The sequence below is a fragment of the Parasteatoda tepidariorum genome, chromosome 5 (genome assembly GCF_982258835.1).
Source record: "Parasteatoda tepidariorum strain Cologne lab strain chromosome 5, Ptep-v5.0, whole genome shotgun sequence".
Classification (NCBI taxonomy): domain Eukaryota; kingdom Metazoa; phylum Arthropoda; class Arachnida; order Araneae; family Theridiidae; genus Parasteatoda; species Parasteatoda tepidariorum.
In genome coordinates, this window is record NC_141759.1 from 101,599,431 (window position 1) to 101,621,046 (window position 21,616).

Here is a 21,616-nt window from a genome sequence, read left to right on the forward strand (position 1 = left end):
TATTATTACGTTTTTAATTCAAGAGTTTAAAACTACAAGAATTGTTGCATTTTTGTTATTATTATTATTATTATAAAGTAATTCTGCGCTGCATTTTAAGATAAAGTTATTTAGAAAGGCGTTCTGATCCTAGTTACTTTTGCGCAAAATAACATTAATATACAGTTATAAATTACAGTTAATGAGATCTGTTAAATGATTTATAACTTAACGATCAGTCTCACGCACAATGAGATGTAAGCAAAAATAGCATTTGATATATCCGCCCGTTTGGTAAGCGAAAATATTAAATGACGGTTGTCATCTCATCAAATTTGCTTAAACAATGTAATGTTATAACAATATAAATGTTATTTAAGAAAAATGACTACTTAGAAAAATTACTTCTGTTCACCAATAGATCTAAATATTCATAAAACTAATAAATAAATATTTTGACGTGGGAAGTTAAGGCACAAGCGTAAGCAAACAGAATTCCTTTCAGTACATATTGTCCTACGGCAAGAAAGGTGACACAAGTCAAAAATGGTGGCAATTTTGAGGTTATGTCAATAAAAAATGTGTATGAAGTGTCCCATCAATCTCAAAAATTCTCAAATCTCTCGGAATTTATTCAGCTGATGGCAGTTGTGTCAGTTTTGTGTCTATTTCTAATTTGATTTTTCTCAAATACTGCATTTTAGAGTTATGACACTGTTTTTGTCAGGGTGCGATATATGTTAAGTGAATAATTTTAACTTTAGTAGAAAAACTGTTTTCTGCAAAGAAACAACAATTAGTGCGAAACAATCATCGAGATTGGTGAGCGACAGCAAACAGAGGGCTTACCCCATAGTCTAACATAATAGACGAAGAGAAATATAGGAAGAATTGCGAGAAATCGGTAAACTTATATTTTTTTCTATAACTTTGATGCAAACGTAAAAAACTAAATTATTTGTCAGAATTTTATTTCAGTCGTTTAAACAATCAAAGAAGCATAAAAATAACTAAATCATGTTTATTTCTAAATTTTTAGCCAACATAGAAGTGTTTTAAAAAAGTTTTTTTCACGTTTTTATTAATTTCTATTTGTAACATAAAGGAAACATAACACCAAATAATATTCTTATGGTATTTTATGAGAATTTTTTATTCTACACGAGGTGTAAACACGTCAAACGCACTGTAATAAAGATTAGATATACTTAATTTGAGCTCAATATTTGACTATAAATATTCATATAATTAATATATGATGGTAAAATAAATATCTTGTTTTTTTTTTTAAACAATCCTAATAATGAACTACTAGTGCTGTATTATTTCTATTTGGGAAAAAACCAACTTCTTAAAAGGACGTTATGCATAAATGAATTATTTATTACCTCTGTAGAGCATCAATTAAATTAAAATTTATTAAAATTTAATTAAAATTAAAATTTGTTAAAATTTAATTAAAATTAATATTTATTAAAATTTAATTAAAATTAAAATGTATTAAAACTTAAATTTATTAAAATTTAATAAAATTAAAATTTATAAGATTATAATTTAATTAATTAAAATTTTTTCTTACACCTAATTCGAAATTGGTTATAATCGTAATTCAATTTAAACACAAAACAAATAATTTAAAAGCCTCATCAATGACATTTTTATAAAAAGATAATACACCATTTCTAACAGAAATAGAAATGTTTCGGCCTCAAATTTAAAACTAAAATTAATGGTACATTTGTTAACGAATGGCTGCTAATTTCCAAATAAGGAATTGAATAAGCATTAAATGAGAGTTTGCAACATAAAAGTTTTATCTTTTCTTCCGGGAAACGTTCGTAAAATACATTTAGACTCCGTAAAACTGGGTCTGATTGTGGAAGAAATACGATCGTTAGCGGTTCATTTTGTTGAGAGTTACGAGTGTGAATTTCGTATGTCGAAACTCTAATATTGAAAATCAGCGGCCTTCATTTCCTGTAAAAATATGTATGAAAGTCTTTTCCGATTTGATAAAAAAAAATTTCATGACCAAATTTATTCACGAACACTTTTTTGAAAACTTTTAAAATGGGGAAAAAAATGATAGCAATATGATTCTATCAATTACATAAACATAGATTTAAATACGTCAGAAATTATAGTCTAGAAATCTTTCCATTTAATTCTATTTGTTTAAGTTTTTTTTTATTTACATAATTGATTTAAAAACTACACAATAACTGAGATGCTATTATTTTATACATGATAATGTTTTATTTTTTCACACTCTTTTGAAGCGCATAGACGTTATTTACATAAATATTACATAACTCATAACAACACAATTCATAAAAGCTCACAATTTACCTAGCATGCATAGCTGCCAGAATAGACAGAATTCGTTCTTAAACAGAATTTTTTTTCTGTTGGCTGCAAACTGCTGTGATAATACGTGTGCAATATAAAAAATACTCAAGAACTTCATTTTATTAATTATCAGTTTCTTAGTTTAAACTATTCCAAAGATGCTAGGGCTAGCTCGCTCCGCTTTGGTGGCGAATTGCTCCCAGTAGCAGCAAAACTTTTGCTTGCTATTCTCAGTTTAGTAAATTTGATTCAGTGATATTTACCAACTACTGCGAAAACTGATTTAAAAAGGCACTTCGTTCAAGTGATGTCGTTTTAAATTGTTGTTATGCCGTTTATCTGTCCTTTACCTTCTAAAATTTTATTTTTAGAAAACTTAACACGACATAACTTTAACCTTTCCAAAATAGAAGATTTCGGTTGGAAATCCTGGGATGCCAACTGCTCCGCTTTCTGCAAAAATCTTAAATTGGTAGTAAATTAAAAAGTAAAACTTGTAGAATTAGGATAATTACGCTCGCTTACCACCGTTACCAGATTGCGACTCTCACGAAAACTCCTTTGTGAAGTCACGTGTGACCTCCTGGATATCAATGCTTAGATTTTTGAAGGTTATCCTGTCCGCCTTTGGTGAAGTCATATTTTGACGTCATTTAAACGTCAACACGAGATCACAATGAGACGTATAACCGTCGTAGTGACGTCACCGTCAATCGCAATATTACAGTGATGTTAATGTGACCAATTCAAGTCTCAGTTTAGTCACACGGTGACCCTGTTAAGACTTAAATATATATCGCAGTTTCGTCATACCATGACCATGTTCAGACGTGAAAAGGTTTTCGTCACGTGGTGAGGTCACCGAGGTTAACCTTAAATCACAAATTTTTTATTTACTCTCTAATAAAAGACCTTAAGCTCTTAAACTGGAGAATTAATTAATTATAATTATATTATAGTTATATGAAAGAAAACAAATAAGTAGGACTCACCTCTTCAATATTTTTCTTCATTAGGTGCGTTATGGAACAAAAAGGAACTTACGAAATTGAGAGACCACTTTCTGTTTTTGAAATAGCCACTACGAAAGTTCAAAACTTCTTAAACGTTTGCTATTAACCAAATCATAAAAGGATCCAAAGTTCTTCGAGTTTAAATGAATGATTCAATGAAAGTGATCACTTTTTTGCAATATTCAATTTTTGATGACATCATCGTTGCTACAATTATCATACGAGTTCTTCGTTTATAAATTCGAACGAACGATGTCAAAAGAGGGTACTATTTTTAAAGATCAGACGTAGAATATCGTTCTTTTTCACCAAATAATACATTACAACTAAGTAATTAAGCATCATTAAAATCGTCTGCCTTTTTCGAACAAATATCAATTAGATGTTAATTCTTTTGAATGATTTCCACCTGTTCGAAATCTTTCCATTTACATTTTTATTAGTTGTAAAGTTAAACTTCAAATTTTACTCAAATTATTATTTCCATTTTAAATTACGTATTAAAGAAACTTAAAAGTATCCGAACACAATATATACTTTAATGCAAAGCGCTTCATGTTATATTTGAATATTCGTTTTCAGTTTTTCCTGAAAATAAAGTAGAGGAATTTATTTTTCTACCTCTGTAATATTTTTTAATAAAATAAATTTTATCAAGACAGTTTGTGGTTGAAACAGATCAGTAAAATTTGAAATTCGTAACATGAAATTTAAAGAAATTTAATTATATAGATCCATTTCGAAAACAGAAGTAAAAGACAATATTAAAACTAATTTATTTAAATGTTGTCCGGTAATCTGGGCAAGGAGTATGTTTACATTAAAAATCTTATTTTTGACACCGTGAGGCATTAGAGAATGTACGGTAACAATTTTTTTGCACAAACACGGTTACAGAAACATTTTTTTTTTCGAAATCATATTAAGAGATCATTGCAGTCATTTAAAAAAGATACGTGAATGTATTTGTTTAGGCCATTCATAACTGTACTGTGATTGACATATTTAATTTCAAGACATCGCAAAAAGCTGCTTACAAGATTTTTGAGTAACTGTTCTAACTTTTGAGAGACAAGTAGTTAAAAATGCTCTCATAACTTTGGAAAGACAAGTCGCGAGAATGTTCTCACGTGACTTTCAAGGGATCAAAGTTGCCACAAAGAGGCAGCAAAGTTTCTCAGTTACTTTAGTCTCAATGAAGTATATTTGTGACTACCAAAGTACACTGAAGAGTAAAAAAAACTGATACACCTGCCTAATATCGTGTAGGGCCCCCGTGAACACGCAGAAGTGCCGCAACACGACGTGGCATGGATTCGATCAATGCGTGAAGTAGTGCTGGAGATAATTGACACCATGAATCCTGCAGGGCTGTCCATAAACCAGTGGGAGTAAGAGGGAGTGGGGATATCTTCTGAACATCACGTTGCAAAGCATCCCAAATATGTTCAATAATGTTCATGTCTGGGGATTTTGGTGAATTTCCGATACTCACGGTATACTCGTGAAATGGCCGTACTGGAAAATCCAAATTTCATTGCTATCTCGGAGATGCTATGTCCCTTCTCCCATGCGCCGACTATAACACCACGTTCAAACTCACTTAAATCTGTATAACCTGGCATTGTAGCAGAAGTAGCAGACTGTGCTAGACAATCGTTGTCTTATATACGCGTTGCCGATTGCAGCGCTGTACTTTGATTGGCTCCATACCCCTTTATTTGCATACTCATGCCTGTACAAGTTTTTTTTGGCTCTTCAGTGTATATTGTGTCTGAAGTATATTTGTGACTACCAAGTGGCAAAAGCCACAATAAATAGTCATGGAGACTCTTATGTGACATCATAAAACAGAGTAACTTCAAATTCACATTATGGCCTCCTTGGGACAGTTCAAAATGGTCACACCAGTGACTGTGGATACCATTTTTTGATTTTTTTTCATGATGTCGCTATGCCAATCTGTGATATCTGGGTCATTATACGCCTGAGAGTAATATTTAAGAATTTAATCTGCAGCACCATCTCCACATTTGTCTTTCTGAATTACAAATACAGATGTTAACATATTAAGCGCATTCAAAATATACGCATGGTGGTATTATTAATCAAGGAATATTAGTTTGAAGAAGCAGATGGATTATCAAACGGTATCACGCTGACGTAATCTAAATACGGTACACGTACACAAGCGTAGATGCAGACTGTATACGGCGCTTATTATGAAAAGATTTAAAAAAAATGTAACAGTGATGGAAATTTCGTAAAAAAAAGTGGAAGAAACCAATTTTATTAATATTCATTTTCTCAACTTAACTATTTATTCATTCGTAATTTCTACTTAAGGGTAATTTCACGGTAAGGTCAAGCAGATGACCAAAACTTTAAAATTAATATTTTTAGGCAAACAAAGTATAATTTTTAAGGCAAAAATACTAAAGATTTAGAAATACACTTTTAATTTTATTAATATCAGTTTTAAATAAGCCATAGGCTGTTAAATGAAGGGCTACATTATGTGAAATTTCTAAGTAAGTGAATATCTAACTCGGAAGTCGCTATGGAGAATTCTCAAGAGGAAGGCATTGGCCCACATTGGGCAGTCGGGCCAACTATGATGATGATGATAAATCTCTAAGAGGTGTAGTTTTTTTTTTTTGGAAAATTTACACAAGTCTTAGAAAATGGAACAAATAATAATTAAAGTAAACTGTATCAAGGCAAGTTTTCTAGCACAAATGTGTAGAAACATATCACATTTTGATTTAAAAACAAATCCCCAACATCATATACGATATTTTAAGTCCGACACCAAAATGCATAATTATTCTGTGTCACTCAGATTAAACATAATTAAAGTATTTTTTATGTTTAAAGTAAGATGTCTTGTCGTATAAATATAATTACTTTGATTTTGAAAATAATAGATATTTTTATTATCTATTAATAATTAAATATTTTACGTCCAAAACTATTTACGTTCGATTCCACAGCTTTTTTTTCATTACATTTGTTTCCCCATCTCATATTTTGCTTTTTCTTCATAAAATGAAGTGTATTACGAATGAAATCCATTTAAATATTTTTTAAGTTAATTTAGAATAATGCATTTTACCTCAGTAACCTAATATAATCTGATGAACTATGTTATACTTAAAGTTTTTAATTTTATGAACTAAAAAAAGATCAATGATGTTGCTTTTATTTATTTATTTATTTTTAGTTAGTTCAGAGAACTGAAATCAATTCAATTTTTTGAGACGCAACTTAATTTCTTTAGAGCATATCAAATCAATTTTTAAAAAAAGCAACTTAGGCCCGTGTTCATAAGCAGCTGAGTTTAAGCACATGGTCTTACTTCGGTTGTTACCATGAATGCTTACTAATTTTTAAAATTTTTTTTTAATATAACCGTCGTTGAACAGCTGACCTAATTTTTAGGTTTACGACTACTAATATTTAGCTCTGTAGCCTTGTAATTTTGAACCCAATCAAGAAGACAAGGGAACTCCTGAATCAAGAATTGGGAGATATTTGCTTTCGTGGAAGACTTTTTGAAGAAACTAACCCGCATATGCGTTACATGGAGAGGCCGACCACGAGAACCTCCCACGTTTAGCCTGACGGAAAAAGAATTCTAACCCATGATCCATCTACCACTGAGGATATTTCACGTCAGCACTGTGGTCGGTGCAAGCCGGATGCGGATTCGTATCGACCAGCCATTGCCGGGATTCGAACCCCATTCACCTCATTGGAAGGAGAATCTATTCTCTGAGCCATCGAGCCTCTTGCTAAAGTTTTGCCTTATGTATTCAGATGTAAGCACCTTGCCAATACAAGGAAATGTCTTTCAGAGCCGGGAGCAAACTGACGCATATAATCTATATAGATGATGAAATATCTGACTTAAGGAGACGTTTTGGGACTCTTATAAATTTTACATTGAATAAGATTTCGCAACTTTAAATTAACGTGACTCGACATTGTAAGACAGTTCATCCTATTTGGTTTAAAATTGAACAGTTCATGTTACTAATGTAGTTTTTATTATACTTTGTTTATTGTATAATAAACCCCCTCCAACGCCACTAAATACAAGTCATGAGTTTCTGCTTTGATACATCAAATACAATCGATTATAAAAACTGTACGAAAGTATTACATAATTTTATGTAGGTGATAAATAAAGTTATAATTTCCCCTGCGCGAAAAGATTTATTTTTTTCGCATAAAAATTTGTTACAAAACTGATAATATTGTAAAAAAATTTTGCTTTTATTTCAGGATTTTTAAAATTAATAGATTTAATAAATGTTGCTTGAATTTGAGCATTTATGTTGCTATTAATTAATTTACGTTGCACAGTTGAAATGAGTGATTTTTCAACTTTTACAAAATGGAAAATGAATTGAAACACATTGATCCACATATTCCAACAGGAAAGAGAAAACAACTAGGAGGCTTCGCCCCCAACTTGCTGGCGCTCACCAACCCCCGGAACTGCTTTCGCAGTTCATTTCGAATTGCTTCGCAATCCGATGCTCGCTTTGCTCGCTCATTGGATACGCTCTTAAACGTCTAGCTTTCGTATACTTTTTTGAACACTGAAGTTCCGAAAACATTTCACTGTAGAAAATTCTAAACCTGTGCATTTCAATATTAATTTGAAATTGCAAACAGTTCACATATTTTTCTTAATCACACTATTCTAAGTAACTGTTGTAAGTTTTGTTTTAAAGTCTTTCCCACCAGAGGGCTAAAACCATGTGTTGTAAGACAATATGAAATAGTACTGAACGCCGGATGTAAAGCATCGGCTTCGATGAAGATAATTTTGTGAGAATTTTTTTGATAATTCGGTGAGAATTCACCCGATTAGACATATGATGCTCTTGCGCGCCGAAGCCTATCAATTAAAAATGAAAACTGTTGCCAACGCGAGAAAAGAAATATCATCGATTTTATTGATACATACGTATTAGCATTTTATATAATATAGATTTAAATTTAATAAAGCTATTTAATATAAAAAATAATGTTTATAGTATTAAGATAAAAATTCATGTAATTTTCAGTATTTATAGCTGTTATCTTCAACTTAAATTTATATCTAAACCTGAAGAATTTATGTCCAATACCGAAGTACCTCAAATTAATTATACATCATATTTTACACCTTAAATACTGCCTAGAATTCTTTATTCGAAATTCTAATCTAAATTCAAAGTTTCCACATAACTTACAAACAAATTCATAGAATTTAGACAATTTGGAAATGAGTAATAATTTTTTTCTTCCCTGTGATTTTTATCCGACACCAATAGTTTAATTCATTCAATTTGAATTAAATATCATCACTTTATAAAAAAAAAACTGTTTCACTGTTTTTTTTTTCTTCTTTTTTTTTTATGATGGATTACCACGGAACTGCCCCAGATATTAACGTTATTCAAAATAAATATTCAAATATTCAGATTAAATATCAGATCTTTAATATCATGATAGAAATAAAGAAAGCAACTTTGTTAGTTTTCTTCTTCTTTTTTTTCGATTTCTGATTGATTACTGCATTTTCTTGAAATTACTGTATTCTAAGTGGAAGCTAGCTGCCAACGTGTATTGTTGTAAGAAAATATTTCACCAAGTTGCAGGGCCTCCAACTACCACGCTTTTAGCAAAATATTTTATCGAGTGGTAATCAATTAAAATCTAACGCATGCAGAAGTTTTGGGAATTTTGCCAAACTTTATTGAAAGCCCCACCATGAGAGGGTATGAGCAAAGTGACTTTTTAGATTAGCTTTCGAATCATTAAAAAGTAGAGGTGTGAAAAACTTCTTTAAATTAAATTTATAAAACAAAGAATAATACATTATAGCATTAACTTAGCTACTCCTAGATGAAATTTTTCCAAAAAAGCGTAGAAAGTTGGCAGGCCAGCAAGTGGTAATTAAAAAATCATTAAAAGTAGAAACATTCTTTTAAACCTTATGTGACTTTGACAACAATTATAAACTTAACCCTTTCGGGACGGGCGAGTCATAAATGTATTCGATTGTTGTTGTTGTTGTTCATTTACGCCGCACTAGAGCTGCACAATGGGCTATTGGCGACGGCCTGGGAAACATCCCTGTCGATGATCCGAAGACATGCCATCACAATTTTGATCCTCAGCAGAGGGGATGGCACCCCCGCTTCGGTAGACCGACGACCTGCACGCGAAGTCGAGCACTTTACGGTAGAACAGTTTAACGAGGACCCATACCGCACACTCTCGGTCCCTACGCAGGCTGATCCAAGTGGTCACCCACCCGCACACTGACCGTAGCCAGTGATACTTGACTTCGGTGATCTGCTGGGAACCCTGTCTTAACGACCAGTCCACTGCGGGACTAAATGTATTCGAAAGGAATCATTATCGGGATGTTAAAAAATAAAAAGCGGTAGCTTAAGTTTGGGCATAGCTAATTTGACAGACTTATTTTTGCTTTCACTTAAAATCTAAGACATATCCAATCCTAGTGTGTTAAAACCTTAACGAATTAGATATGAAAACTAATAGATTAAAGATAATTGCTCCTACTATTTAAAAGTAACACCATGAGATAAAAGCAATAAGGTTGCAATTCATTTGTCACTTTGAATTTTGAGTGGAGAAAAATTGTTTAAAATGAAAAATGCTAATCTAAAAATAACTCAAGTTTAGTTACTACTTGAAAATATATTTTTATAAAACGGAGCAAATTGGTATCCCTGCTGTAAGGGTTAGTTAACAGATCTGCCTTATTTATTGTTCTTTAATGGTGGGTAAAAAACATTTTGTGGGGAATAATTTATTTACTTCTGTCAACTTCCACCCTTTCCGAAAATGGATTTCCAAGTGGTAGTAAAACAATTACCGAAAAACAATCTTACTCCATATATATATATTTCTCTTACACGGCGACAAAAAAAGTCTCATTACAACTCCCCGAATGAAAAATCGACCAATGATTGCCGTTAAAAATGTCACATGCCAAATCTAGCTGAGGTGGCTCAACATATAGCTCTTTTAAAAACGGAAACTAAAATAACCTGAGAGAGCATCAGCTGCGGTAATCTCATACTATTAAGCTAGGCAGAAGTGTCTTTGTCGATAGATCTCCATTTTAGTATTTTGCCGAAAGTGCTTTTTTTCACGAATTTATATATTACGAATTTATTTGACGATTTTTGATTTATATCAATTCAAATTTATTTTAATGACTTAGTATTTGCTAAAAATATGTAATTTTTTAAAAAAAAAAAAGTTGTTATATGGATTTGAATGATTGGTTTGAATTCTTAGAATTTTGTGCATTTGCAATGTACCTAAGTCAGTAGTGAGCGAAGCTGATTGGTTCGCGAAGCAAACCATATAAGATTGCCTAGCAATTTTCGGGGTTTGGCGAGGGTCAGCGAGCAGGGGGCGCAGCCCACTAGTTATTTATATTTCGAATAGGTTAAAATACATTATTTTAAATCTATTATGCTTTTATATGTTTCTTGTAATTATTTATATGTTGAGGTGATCAAACTCATTTATAATTATTATTATAATTCAAAAATTTTAATACTCAGAGTGCATCATCTTAAAAGTAATAAAAATTTATTTACAACTTCTTTCAGAAAATTGGCACAATTATTAAGGTCTGCATTAGTCTCACATAATTATTTTTCTGAAGAAAAAAATTGCAATTTAATTTGGTAAATGAATGAAAAATATAAACAAAGTGTCAACATTGAATGGGAATTTTTTCATATACAATTGCGGCGCAGGACGTTTTTCTCCTTGCTTTATCTGATATCATTCGGTTTATTATTAATGCAAAAGAGTGCGTCAATTAGAAAGACCCTCCTAATTGTTCTATCTTTTCATTCATCATGCTTTTAGGTGAAAATAAGTTAGAAACATAGTTGAAACTCATCCACGGCAACAAATGAACAAATTTCTCCCAATAGTAGCTAAGTTTGTGTTTTAATGCATTATTCTTTTTATTGTAAACTTTGATTTAAAGTTATTTTCCACATAACTTACATATAAATGAATCAAACATTTAAATAAAGAACCACTTTATTCCAGTTTTATCGTAGTAAGGATTTTAAAATGTTGGCAAAATTACCAAATATTCTGAATAATTTAGTTTTCAATTGTCTACAACTCCATAAAATATTTAGAGAAAAGCGTATTAGTTGGCAGCCATTCACATTACAAAAGCAATTTGCATTTGTTGCATAAATCTTTTAATTTGCTTTTGTCAATTACTTTCAATGAATTAATTCGAATTAATTTGCTTTAGCTTCTTTCAAAGATTTTGTTGCATTCAATTTAAATGCTTCCTTTTTTTAAGGATTCAAAAAACTGCACAACATGTGAATTTAATAAGTTCTTAGGCCTCGAACTAATTGACAACAAACAACAAATTCAGTTCGGCCACCGCCTTCTTTGTTAATAATGGTGTCCTATCCAAATATTCCAATCCCGAATTTGGTTAATTGGATCAAAATTTAAACAAAGTGCGTACTCTGCACCTGCGAAGCCCGACTTATAGGGGCTATGCGTGGGAGTATGTAGGGAGTCATCCCCTTTTATTGTAAATAATTATAAATACTTGTAAATAATGTAAATTATTCCCTTTTCTTAATTTTCTGTATTTTTTCCTTACACTATTTTTTGACCGTTATTGCAAATATTCTAATATAACCCTGAATTCGATTTCCTAGAGATCATTTCGAAATCAGATTGTAGCTCTCGCTATAAGCCCCACCCCCTTTTTCCATCCCCTCAATTGTCTTAATTCCGATGTTGCTGTTGTCGCAGGCCATTAAAACAAGGGGGTTAGATTGTTCTAGTTTTTCAGTGGCACCATCTATGGCCAAGAATTCGACTTCTGCCACACCCATACGTCACATCCATTTATAGAGCGGACCCATACATACATGCATTTGTTCTTCCACAGATCGTAATTTTGACCTGAAACAGAGAACGATCAATTTCCAATTCAGTACCCCCAGAGGTTTAATTTGTGATGGGAATATGGAGGACTTTGTGGCACGACAGATTTACCGTGCACCAGTCACCATTTTCTACACGGGGAGTCTTCAGCCGGCTGGATTCGAATTCCCATTCTCACGAACATGAGTCCAGCTCCCTACCAACAAGGCTATCCCGGCCCTTAATTCCGATGAAGGAGAAGATAACCCCGGAAGTTAGGTATTCCATAAATAGTATATCAGTCACATTACAAAAACAACACAGCACATTACAAAAAGACAGAGTCACTTTATTTGTTTATGTATTTAATTGTATATATTTGTGATGTGTATGTATTTAATTGTAATATATTTGTGATGTATGTATTTAATTGTAATATAATGTGATATATTTTTGTTTTGTGTATCTGGCAACTTCGACGCATAATTAGTTAATGTTCTATGTGGCTTAATGCCTGTCTTTGAGTTAAGTATGAAATATATAGTGACAGAATTGAAATCCTTGGAAAAGAATCTTCGTGTAAGAATATAGAATGTGTCACTTAGGAGAATTGATACTAAACGGGTTTGACTTACACGAAATATAATGGAAAGAACAGTTGCTAACGTAAACAAATGTCACGTTTCAACAACATCGAGATACCAACACAACGTCACTTGTAAGTATCCCATTGGCGCAGTCATTATTATTTACCAACATATTTACTCAGATTTAATTTATTTGCATTGCTGTCGCATTCAATGGCGTGGCGATTGCGCAATTCTATCAAATAATACATCGAATCTTCAAGATTTTAAATTACAATTATCTTTCATACTTTTCATGATCTCTTAAATCGGGATAGCAAATCATTATGAAAAGCGTTAAGCAAGTATGACTATGAATTTCAGAATGAGGTTGCAACTGTGTAGCTTAACTAAAATTTGCTGTTACTCAAAGGGTTAAAAACAACCTTTCCTTGCATCTTAACCAGTGATCGAAAAAACTACATAGTTTTTCGTAGTTTACTACAATTAGATACTTTATTACAAATGTAGTGAACTTCAACAGCAACTACGTTTTTTAAATGTAGTGACTACTTCACCACTTTAAGAAACCGAACTTTGCTGGGAAAATTAAAAATTTATTTATACATTATGATCAAAATGGTTTTGAATTCAAAAAAATTTGATTACATTAAGAATGGAGAATTATTTAGAAACATTTATTAAAATTTACATGAGTCGGTCTATTATTCTAACATTTCTTTCAAATTAGTCATATAGTTTTCAATTTTTAAGCCCTTCTTGACAGCGAATATTTAATTTAAGAAATGCTGGGAAAGCATCAAATCTTTGCAATTTCGTGAAGCGTTTAATGCTCTTTTATTTCCTCTAAGAAATTAAATACACCGAAAATATGTTTTCCCTCCTTTGAAATATCATCAATGTTTTACGAGCCTACCGAAGAGATAAATTATCTATTCGCCTGACAAAAAATGTGACATAAGAGATAAATTATCTATTATTCACAATGGTTAGCTTAAATTTTAGTTATACGTAACTCTAAATATTCAATACCTGCTAACTCACAGCCAAAAGTGTATTTAAATTTGTTCCCGTCAAATTCGAAGGTTGTGAAATTTTATATTTTATAACCGTCGTTGAACAGCCTACCCAGTTTTTTGGTTTACGACTGCTAATGTTCAACTCCGTAGTCTTGTAAATTTGAACACAATCCAGTAGACAAGAGAACTCCTGGGTCAAGTATTGGGAGAAATTTTGTATTCGTGAAGTACTTTTTGATGGAACTCACCCGCATTTGAGTTACATGGCGAGGAAGACCGCGAGAACCTCCCACGTTTAGCCTGACGGCAAGGGGACTTTAACCCATGATCCGTCTACCACTGAGGATATTTCACATCAGCACTGTGGTCGATGCAAGCCGGATGCGGAAGTCGTATTGACCAGCCATTGCTGGGATTCGAACCAGGTGCACCTCATTTGAAGGCGGACGCTCTATCCCCTGAGCCATCCCGGCTCCAGTTTGTGAAATTAGTTAGAAAATTAACCATGTTCATATACTAAACTAACGTAAAATGTAGTTGTCAGAAATCGCTACAAACTACCGTTTTTTTCGTATCGCACTACTCACAAGAGTATTTTTTAAAAAAGGTAGCACACTACATTACAAACTACGATAAATAGTAGCGACTACAGTTGCTTCAGTACTTGAAGTGCGCTACTTCCAGTCACTGATCTAAATACTACTTTTCATCGTTTAGTTCCAGATTTGCAATAAGAACTTTTGTAACGGTACAAACTTTCTGTGTTTTTGTTTCGCTGTAAAAATTATTTAATACAAGATTTAGAGGCACATGGAAAGTGGTAATAATGTCTTAATTAAAAAAATTGCATTTTACTGTGATCGAATTATTTCTTTAACTTAAAATATCTTTATCCGAGAATTTAATTATTTCGTAAACTTCCTTTTAACAAAAGCGATACTAATTTTTAATTTTAAAACCTTGTCATTTCACACATTGGCAAAATGGGTGTTGTTTTGGGTTTGATGGCGTGCGCACCTTATTTGAACTTCATTACACTATTCAACTGTGTTCGAGAGTAATAGTAAACAGTGCGCATGCGTTGCTATGGCGACCGCTGCTGTCTGATAATTTTTTTAGAATTCTTTTTTTTACTTTTATATTTGTTATGCATTAATTTCTTGAGTAATGAATCAAAGAAAATTTCATCATTTGAACGATATATTTGAAAAATTAGACAACAACCATTTTGCCAATAAGTAACCTGAGATCACCTTAAGGTGATCACAATTTTTTTTCTTCATTTATTTCCTTATCTTTTGATTCATTCATTTTTGTGTGCAATTAAAATCTTTTAATTTTGAGTATCTTGAAATTAAAATTTCGACCTTTTTCTCCTCAACTCTTAAATAATAAAGACTTTAAAAGTTTATTCTCCTAGATCCCTGACCACGTAGAAAAGAATTCCGGAAAAAAAATTTGCCGATTCTACAGCAAAATCCTCTCACAATCTTTGTAATAGGCCAGTTTTAAAAAGCGATGTTCAAATCGAAATAATAAATGCTTTAAATACTTATTGGCGGATAAAATGGAGCATAGAAATGAATAATAAACTGCATGAAATAAAACCGGTTATTTCCCTTTTTAAAATTCTAAATTGCAGAAAATTGAAACAGGGTGCGTAGCCAAACCTTTCAACAAAAAATAACCAACTTTTAAGTACTTTTTAAGCACTACATACATTAATAAAATGCAAAATAATTTTCAAAAGGCTTTACACGATCATGATAAAATAATTAGTTTCTGATTATATATAATTCTTTTCTTGAGTATATTAGCCATTATAAAAAGATCAAGAGGTTTTTCGGTTCGATATCAGAGGGTGGAAAATTAAGCCTGAAATGGAGAATATCTTATCTTTAAATCTTCAAGTAAATTTTTTCATTAATCGCGGAAATACCATCTATCAAACTTTTCACCACTTTCCAACTAGCTAGAGTATTTCATCATTTTGAACTGTGGGCCTGCTGAATATACACGTTGCAATTGTTTATTTACTGTTGAAAGAAGAATTTATCTCTAAATAGGATTTATCGAAATGTCAAAATGTTGACCACTAGACGAATTTCAATTTAACCTCCTGACCTTATGAAAATACAAAGCACGTTGCAATTATGATCTAATTTTTACAAGCAAATTTTCTCGATCCATTCATTCTTGACGTTTCCACATTTTACCCATTGAAAAAATGGGTGTTGTTTTAAGTTTGATGGCGTGTACAACTTATTTGGACTTCATCACACTTCTATGTTCAAAAATAATAATAAACCGTGCGCATGCGTCGTCATCGCATGCGTTGCTATGGCGACCGCTGCTGTTTGATAATTTTTTTAGAGTTCTTTTTTTCACTTTTAATTTTATTATGCATTAAGTTGATGAGTTTATTTTTGAGATATGGGACCAGAGAGGTTCCATAAATATTTCTTGAGTTGTGAATAAAAGAGAATTTCATCATTTGACCGATATTTTTGTTTTCATTGTTTTAATTAAGAATCAGAAATTCTAGCCAACAGTTTTAATTGGATCGTTTTCAATACTAATTCAAGTGAATATCACAAATAACAAAGGGTATAAAAATTATAAAAAATCCATTTTGCCAATGAGTAACCTGCAATCACCTTACAGCGATCACAATTTTTCATTTTTTTAATAAATTTTTATCGTTTTTTCGGTAAGTATTTCTTTTTATTTTATTTTAAGTTTTTTTTAAAGTGGTTATCGTTATGATTATTTCATTAAATCTATTTATTTTTTCGATAACATAATAGCGAATATGAATTTGCAGATATCATACACGGTTTGTCAAGTATTGCAATAAGCATTACGTTATTTATAACACGACAAAAATGACAAAATAAACACTAAAGGAAAAAGTTTTGAGTTATTTGATTCGTAGAGCTATTTTTTTTATTATCTATAAATAGGAAGTCTTAACGATCAACTAATGGTCTATAATTTATCTACGAATGACGTATCACTCATCATGTTAATGTAAAATCGAAAACTAAGTAAACCGAATGACGCTTCGAAAAAATAAGACCCGTATTTTTTTAGAACCAGAACTGTAGCATATTTAGTTAGTTGAAGTAAAATAAATCATTCGCAAGAAAACTATTTTTGAATGTTTAAGTATAAAGTTATTTAAAAGGGTAAATTAAATTTTCGTAATATTGATTTATGTTCGGATCATTTGTCAATATATCAATACAATAATGTGAGAATAGTGTTATTGTTTTTCTTTGTTTCATTCTTCTTGTATTTATTATTGTGCTATATATATATATATATATATATATATATATATATATATATATATATATATATATATATAGCACAATAATAAATACAAGAAGAATAAAACAAACAAAATTAAGAAAAACAATAACACTATTCTCACACTATTGTATTGATATATTTTGCTTTGAACATATTGATACAATATTAGAAAGCACTACTTTTTGCGGATGTAATCGTGTGATCTGATGAAAAGATTATATCCTTTTTTCCGGATTTTTATTATCATTATTTTTTTCCTCTCTTTTTTTATTGTTCTGTTCATTTTTTCTCTACATTCTTCCTGAATTTTATATATATATATATATATATATATATATATATATATATATATATATATATATATATATATATATATATATATATATATATATATATATATATATATATATATATATATATATACCCTCTAGTTTAAAAAAAATGGTTTTAAAAAAATGGTTTATTTGTTTTATTTTGGGTAAAAACTTATAAAACTAGCATTATTTTATTTTATAACCTTCGTTGAACAGCCGACCTAATTTTCGGGTTTACGACTACTTATGTTCTACGCCGTAAATTTGTAAGTTTGAAGCCAAACCAGAAGACAAGGAAACTCATGGATAAAGTATTGGAAGAAATTTGAACTAATTCTCACTTTCGTTACATGGAGAGGAAAACAACGAAAATATTCTACGGTTAGCCTGACGGAAAGGAGATTCTAATCCATGATCCGTCTACCACTGAGGATATTTTACCTCAGCACTGTGGTCGGTGCAAGCCGGATGCGGAATTCGTATCGACCAGTCATTGCTGGGATTCGAACCCGGTTCACCTCATTGGAAGGCAAACGCTCTATTCCCTGGGCCATCACTGATCAATTGACATTATTATCATTTTCTTTTTATATGACCATTTTTAGGTAAAAATAAGCCATTTTTTGCATATATGCTAAAAACAATAAAAAAAAATTCTATAATCCAAAACAAAAAATTCCTTTTAGGATTTTATTTATAAGGCTATACACAATGTTTTAACTATTTTATTTTATAACCGTCGTTGAACAGCCGACCCAATTTCATGGGTTTACGACTACTTACGTTCAACTCCGTAGCCTTGTAATTTTGAACCAATCCAGAAGACAAGGAAACTCCTGGATCAGTACCCCCAGAGGTTTTGATTTGTTGTGGGAACATGGAGGACTTTGAGACTCGACAGATTTAACGTGCATCAGTCACCATTTACTACACGGGGAGTCTTCGGCCGGCGAGGATCGAACCCACGACTTCTTTCTTGTCTTTGTGGATAAAAAACACGCACAAGAAATAGAAGTTTACTTTTTCTCTTCATCTGTAGTTTAAAACATGCTTGTTATAATCGTAAACGCGCATGAAAAATATTAGACTTTGGAAACAGCATGAAATATCGTGTTTAAGGTGCGTAAAATGTGGAGAAAAAACCTGATATTGAGATAAACTTGTTTAAAGACTTAAAATCACTAGTCTATTTCACTGTTATCATCTTACACAAAAACTACTGTAACTTCGTAAATAATTAGAGTACAAACAAAAGTAAAGTCTTTTTAGAAGGCTATAAGTACACGGATTCTAAATTCATAATAAACTCAGTTTCGAAAAGTTTGCTCAAAATCACGCTTTTGCACTAGTTTTAATAAAATAATTTTTACTTACAATTGTACTTTAATTATCCACTTTGAGTATTTATTCTCGGAGGAGTAATACAGGGTTCCCAGTACCTGGAAAGAAAAACATGGGTCGTAGCTAAGATGAAAAATGCCTAAATTTATCTTTCATTTGATAATTACGAAATTATTGGAGAGCTACATTTTATAACCCATATATACTTTCTTTAAATAAAATATTAATTTATATCATAAAATATCTAGATTTATCTCACTTTTAAAAGAAAATTCCAGACCGTTGAACCGTTTAATAGGATGAAAAATTGGATTTTACTATTAGCAGAATAATTTATTTGTATAACTATCAGAATTTATGTCACTGCATTGAGATCCTCGAGTTACCGTGTAATTCCAAAGCCTATAACTGAAAGCCTCCACACGGTTTCTTGCAGGTAGTCCGATCAGACCACTATGAAGGTAAACAAGTTTACGAACGAAACTTTTAATACAAAATGTAGAAAAAATAAGATAGTGGATATGTCTAAAAATTTGGCTAATTTATGAATATGATTTGTTTGTCTTATTTACTTGTCAACCACTACAGATTCAATTCTCAAATATACATAATAAATTTTTCTCAATTACTTTTAAAAAAAGAATTAGGATTCATGCGCCCAACTGGTTCACTTTTCAAATAGTCTGCGCAGACTACTTCTAAAAAACCGTGTGGAGGCTTTCTAATGTAGGAGTAGGTAATGGTTGAACCTTGTAATAGGATGGAAAATTGTATTTTATAACAATCAGAATATTTATTTGTACAGTTACAGCTTCTCGGATCCTTAAGATACCGTGTAATTCTATAATTTTGAAAAGCATTTTTACAACAAAATCCATTTGGATCCCATTATTTTAAGCGGTTCATAATTAGACAGTTCTTATAGACGCTACAAACAAAGTGCTCTTAAATGAAATGGATGTTTTCTTTTATAAGCTAGCACGTTTAATGTTAAAAAAAAGATTTTAAAGTAGATCGTCCTAAAATTATTTAGATTAATATTATGAACACAAACATCTCTTCCAGATAAATGCTTACTTCTCTTTATCCTTTCGAATATGCGAATCAGGTTAGTTTTAAAATAAAATAAGCGATATAGCTTTTTCTACACTTTCCAGGAAAATTTTTCTGGTGGTTGCTAATTTTTGGTTTTAATTTATGATTCTTCTCTTACAAAAAAATTAGTTATGTTTTTAAGGTTGACAGATGTAAAAAAAAATGTACTTGAGGTAGATAATAACAACCTCATTAATAAACCTCATTTACACCTCATAAAATAATCCTCATATATAACTCAGCAATACTATTAGTTGAGATTAGGCGAAATTATTCACACCTAAAATATATTTATTCGTTTAAAATGTAGAAAAATAGCCTATAGTACATATCGAAATAACCTCTCTAATCTGGTTGCTCTAAAGTGGATTTCCTGCAACCTCAAGTGTGAATAAAACAACCTCGTATACCTTGCTCATACACATTGGGAGGTTGATCTTTTAAGGTTGTTTTTGCTGTCAACTTTAAATAAACCTTACATCAACCTTGACACCTCAAAACACTTTAAATTTTTGTAGGGGTTTGTTTTGTATATAAGTTATTTTCCTCTCCACTATATATTAATATTTCGAAAGTTAATATAAAGAGCAACATAATTTCAGCTTAATCACATACCCAGAGATGCCTACTGCCTCGGATCCGGCAAAATATTTTAAATAGCGGTACAGATCTACAAAAAAAATTTGCAGAATTTCGGATATTTTTGCAGCTTTATAAAAGGCTCAACATGGCATAATTGCAACAAAGTGGCTTATCACATAAGCCTTCGAATTTTTTGGATGTATTGGTGAGAAAAAGCACTATAAATCGAATTTTTAAATCAAGAATCACACATTAAAAGATTACCACTCTAAATTATTCGCTGTTCGGAGCAAATTGGCATCTCTGTATGCCTTGGACTCATCATTAATAGCAAATTCAACTGCAACGATCACATCAAAAGCATAACCAGTAAAGCACAAACAACAAACTCCAAGTTCTACTGTATCAATCAAACATGGCACTAAAACTCAAAAGATTTCTCTATTTATCCATGATCCACCTTTCCTAACATAGGCCTCACTAGTCTTGACAAACATAACACAAACTCAGCTCAACAAATTAATAGTCTGTCAGAATAAAATGCTAAGAAGGTTAACAAAAACCAGATGGTTCGTAAGAAACGACGCAATACACCATGACCTCAAAATAGATGATGCAATAGACTAAACTAAATATCAAACGCCACCTCTTGCTCTTCAGCAAATTTCAATGAAATATTCCTTTATGAAATTTTAAATGAAGACAAGAGACAAATATCAATTCCTACATCAGAAAGCCTCCACACGGTATTTATAACCAGATGTGCGCATGAACCAAAATCCTATTTTAAAAGTTCTTTCACTGTAGTGGAACTGGACGTCTAAGCAACACCTCCTAGAAGAAGGAAGGCCTCAGCATGGATCAATTTAGTAGTCCGATCAAACTGCGCAGTGGATGAAAAATAAGAAAGATGTCATTTCGTTAAGGGTACTAAGCTGCGCAGTGGTTGAAAATACGAAATATGTCATTACTAGGACTGGGCTATAAATCGATATATCGCGACATATCGATTTAACGCCTATATCGGCAAACCGATACAGCAACTTTCATTCCAAGCGATGCATCAG

General features: G+C 31.5%; 1 protein-coding gene across 2 annotated transcripts in view; it reads right to left on the reverse strand.

Annotated features, from left to right (window-relative positions):
* Positions 1-21,616, reverse strand: part of LOC107439307 (metabotropic glutamate receptor 3) — an 82,366-nt gene that overhangs the window by 53,048 nt on the left and 7,702 nt on the right. The window contains exon 2 of one of the 2 annotated variants that reach the window (XM_087164651.1): positions 18,906-18,970. The exons of the other annotated variant lie outside the window; for it this stretch is intronic. The gene's annotated coding sequence lies outside the window, so the exon portion shown is untranslated. The remainder of the gene's footprint in view (positions 1-18,905; positions 18,971-21,616) is intronic. 2 annotated transcript variants of the gene reach the window in all.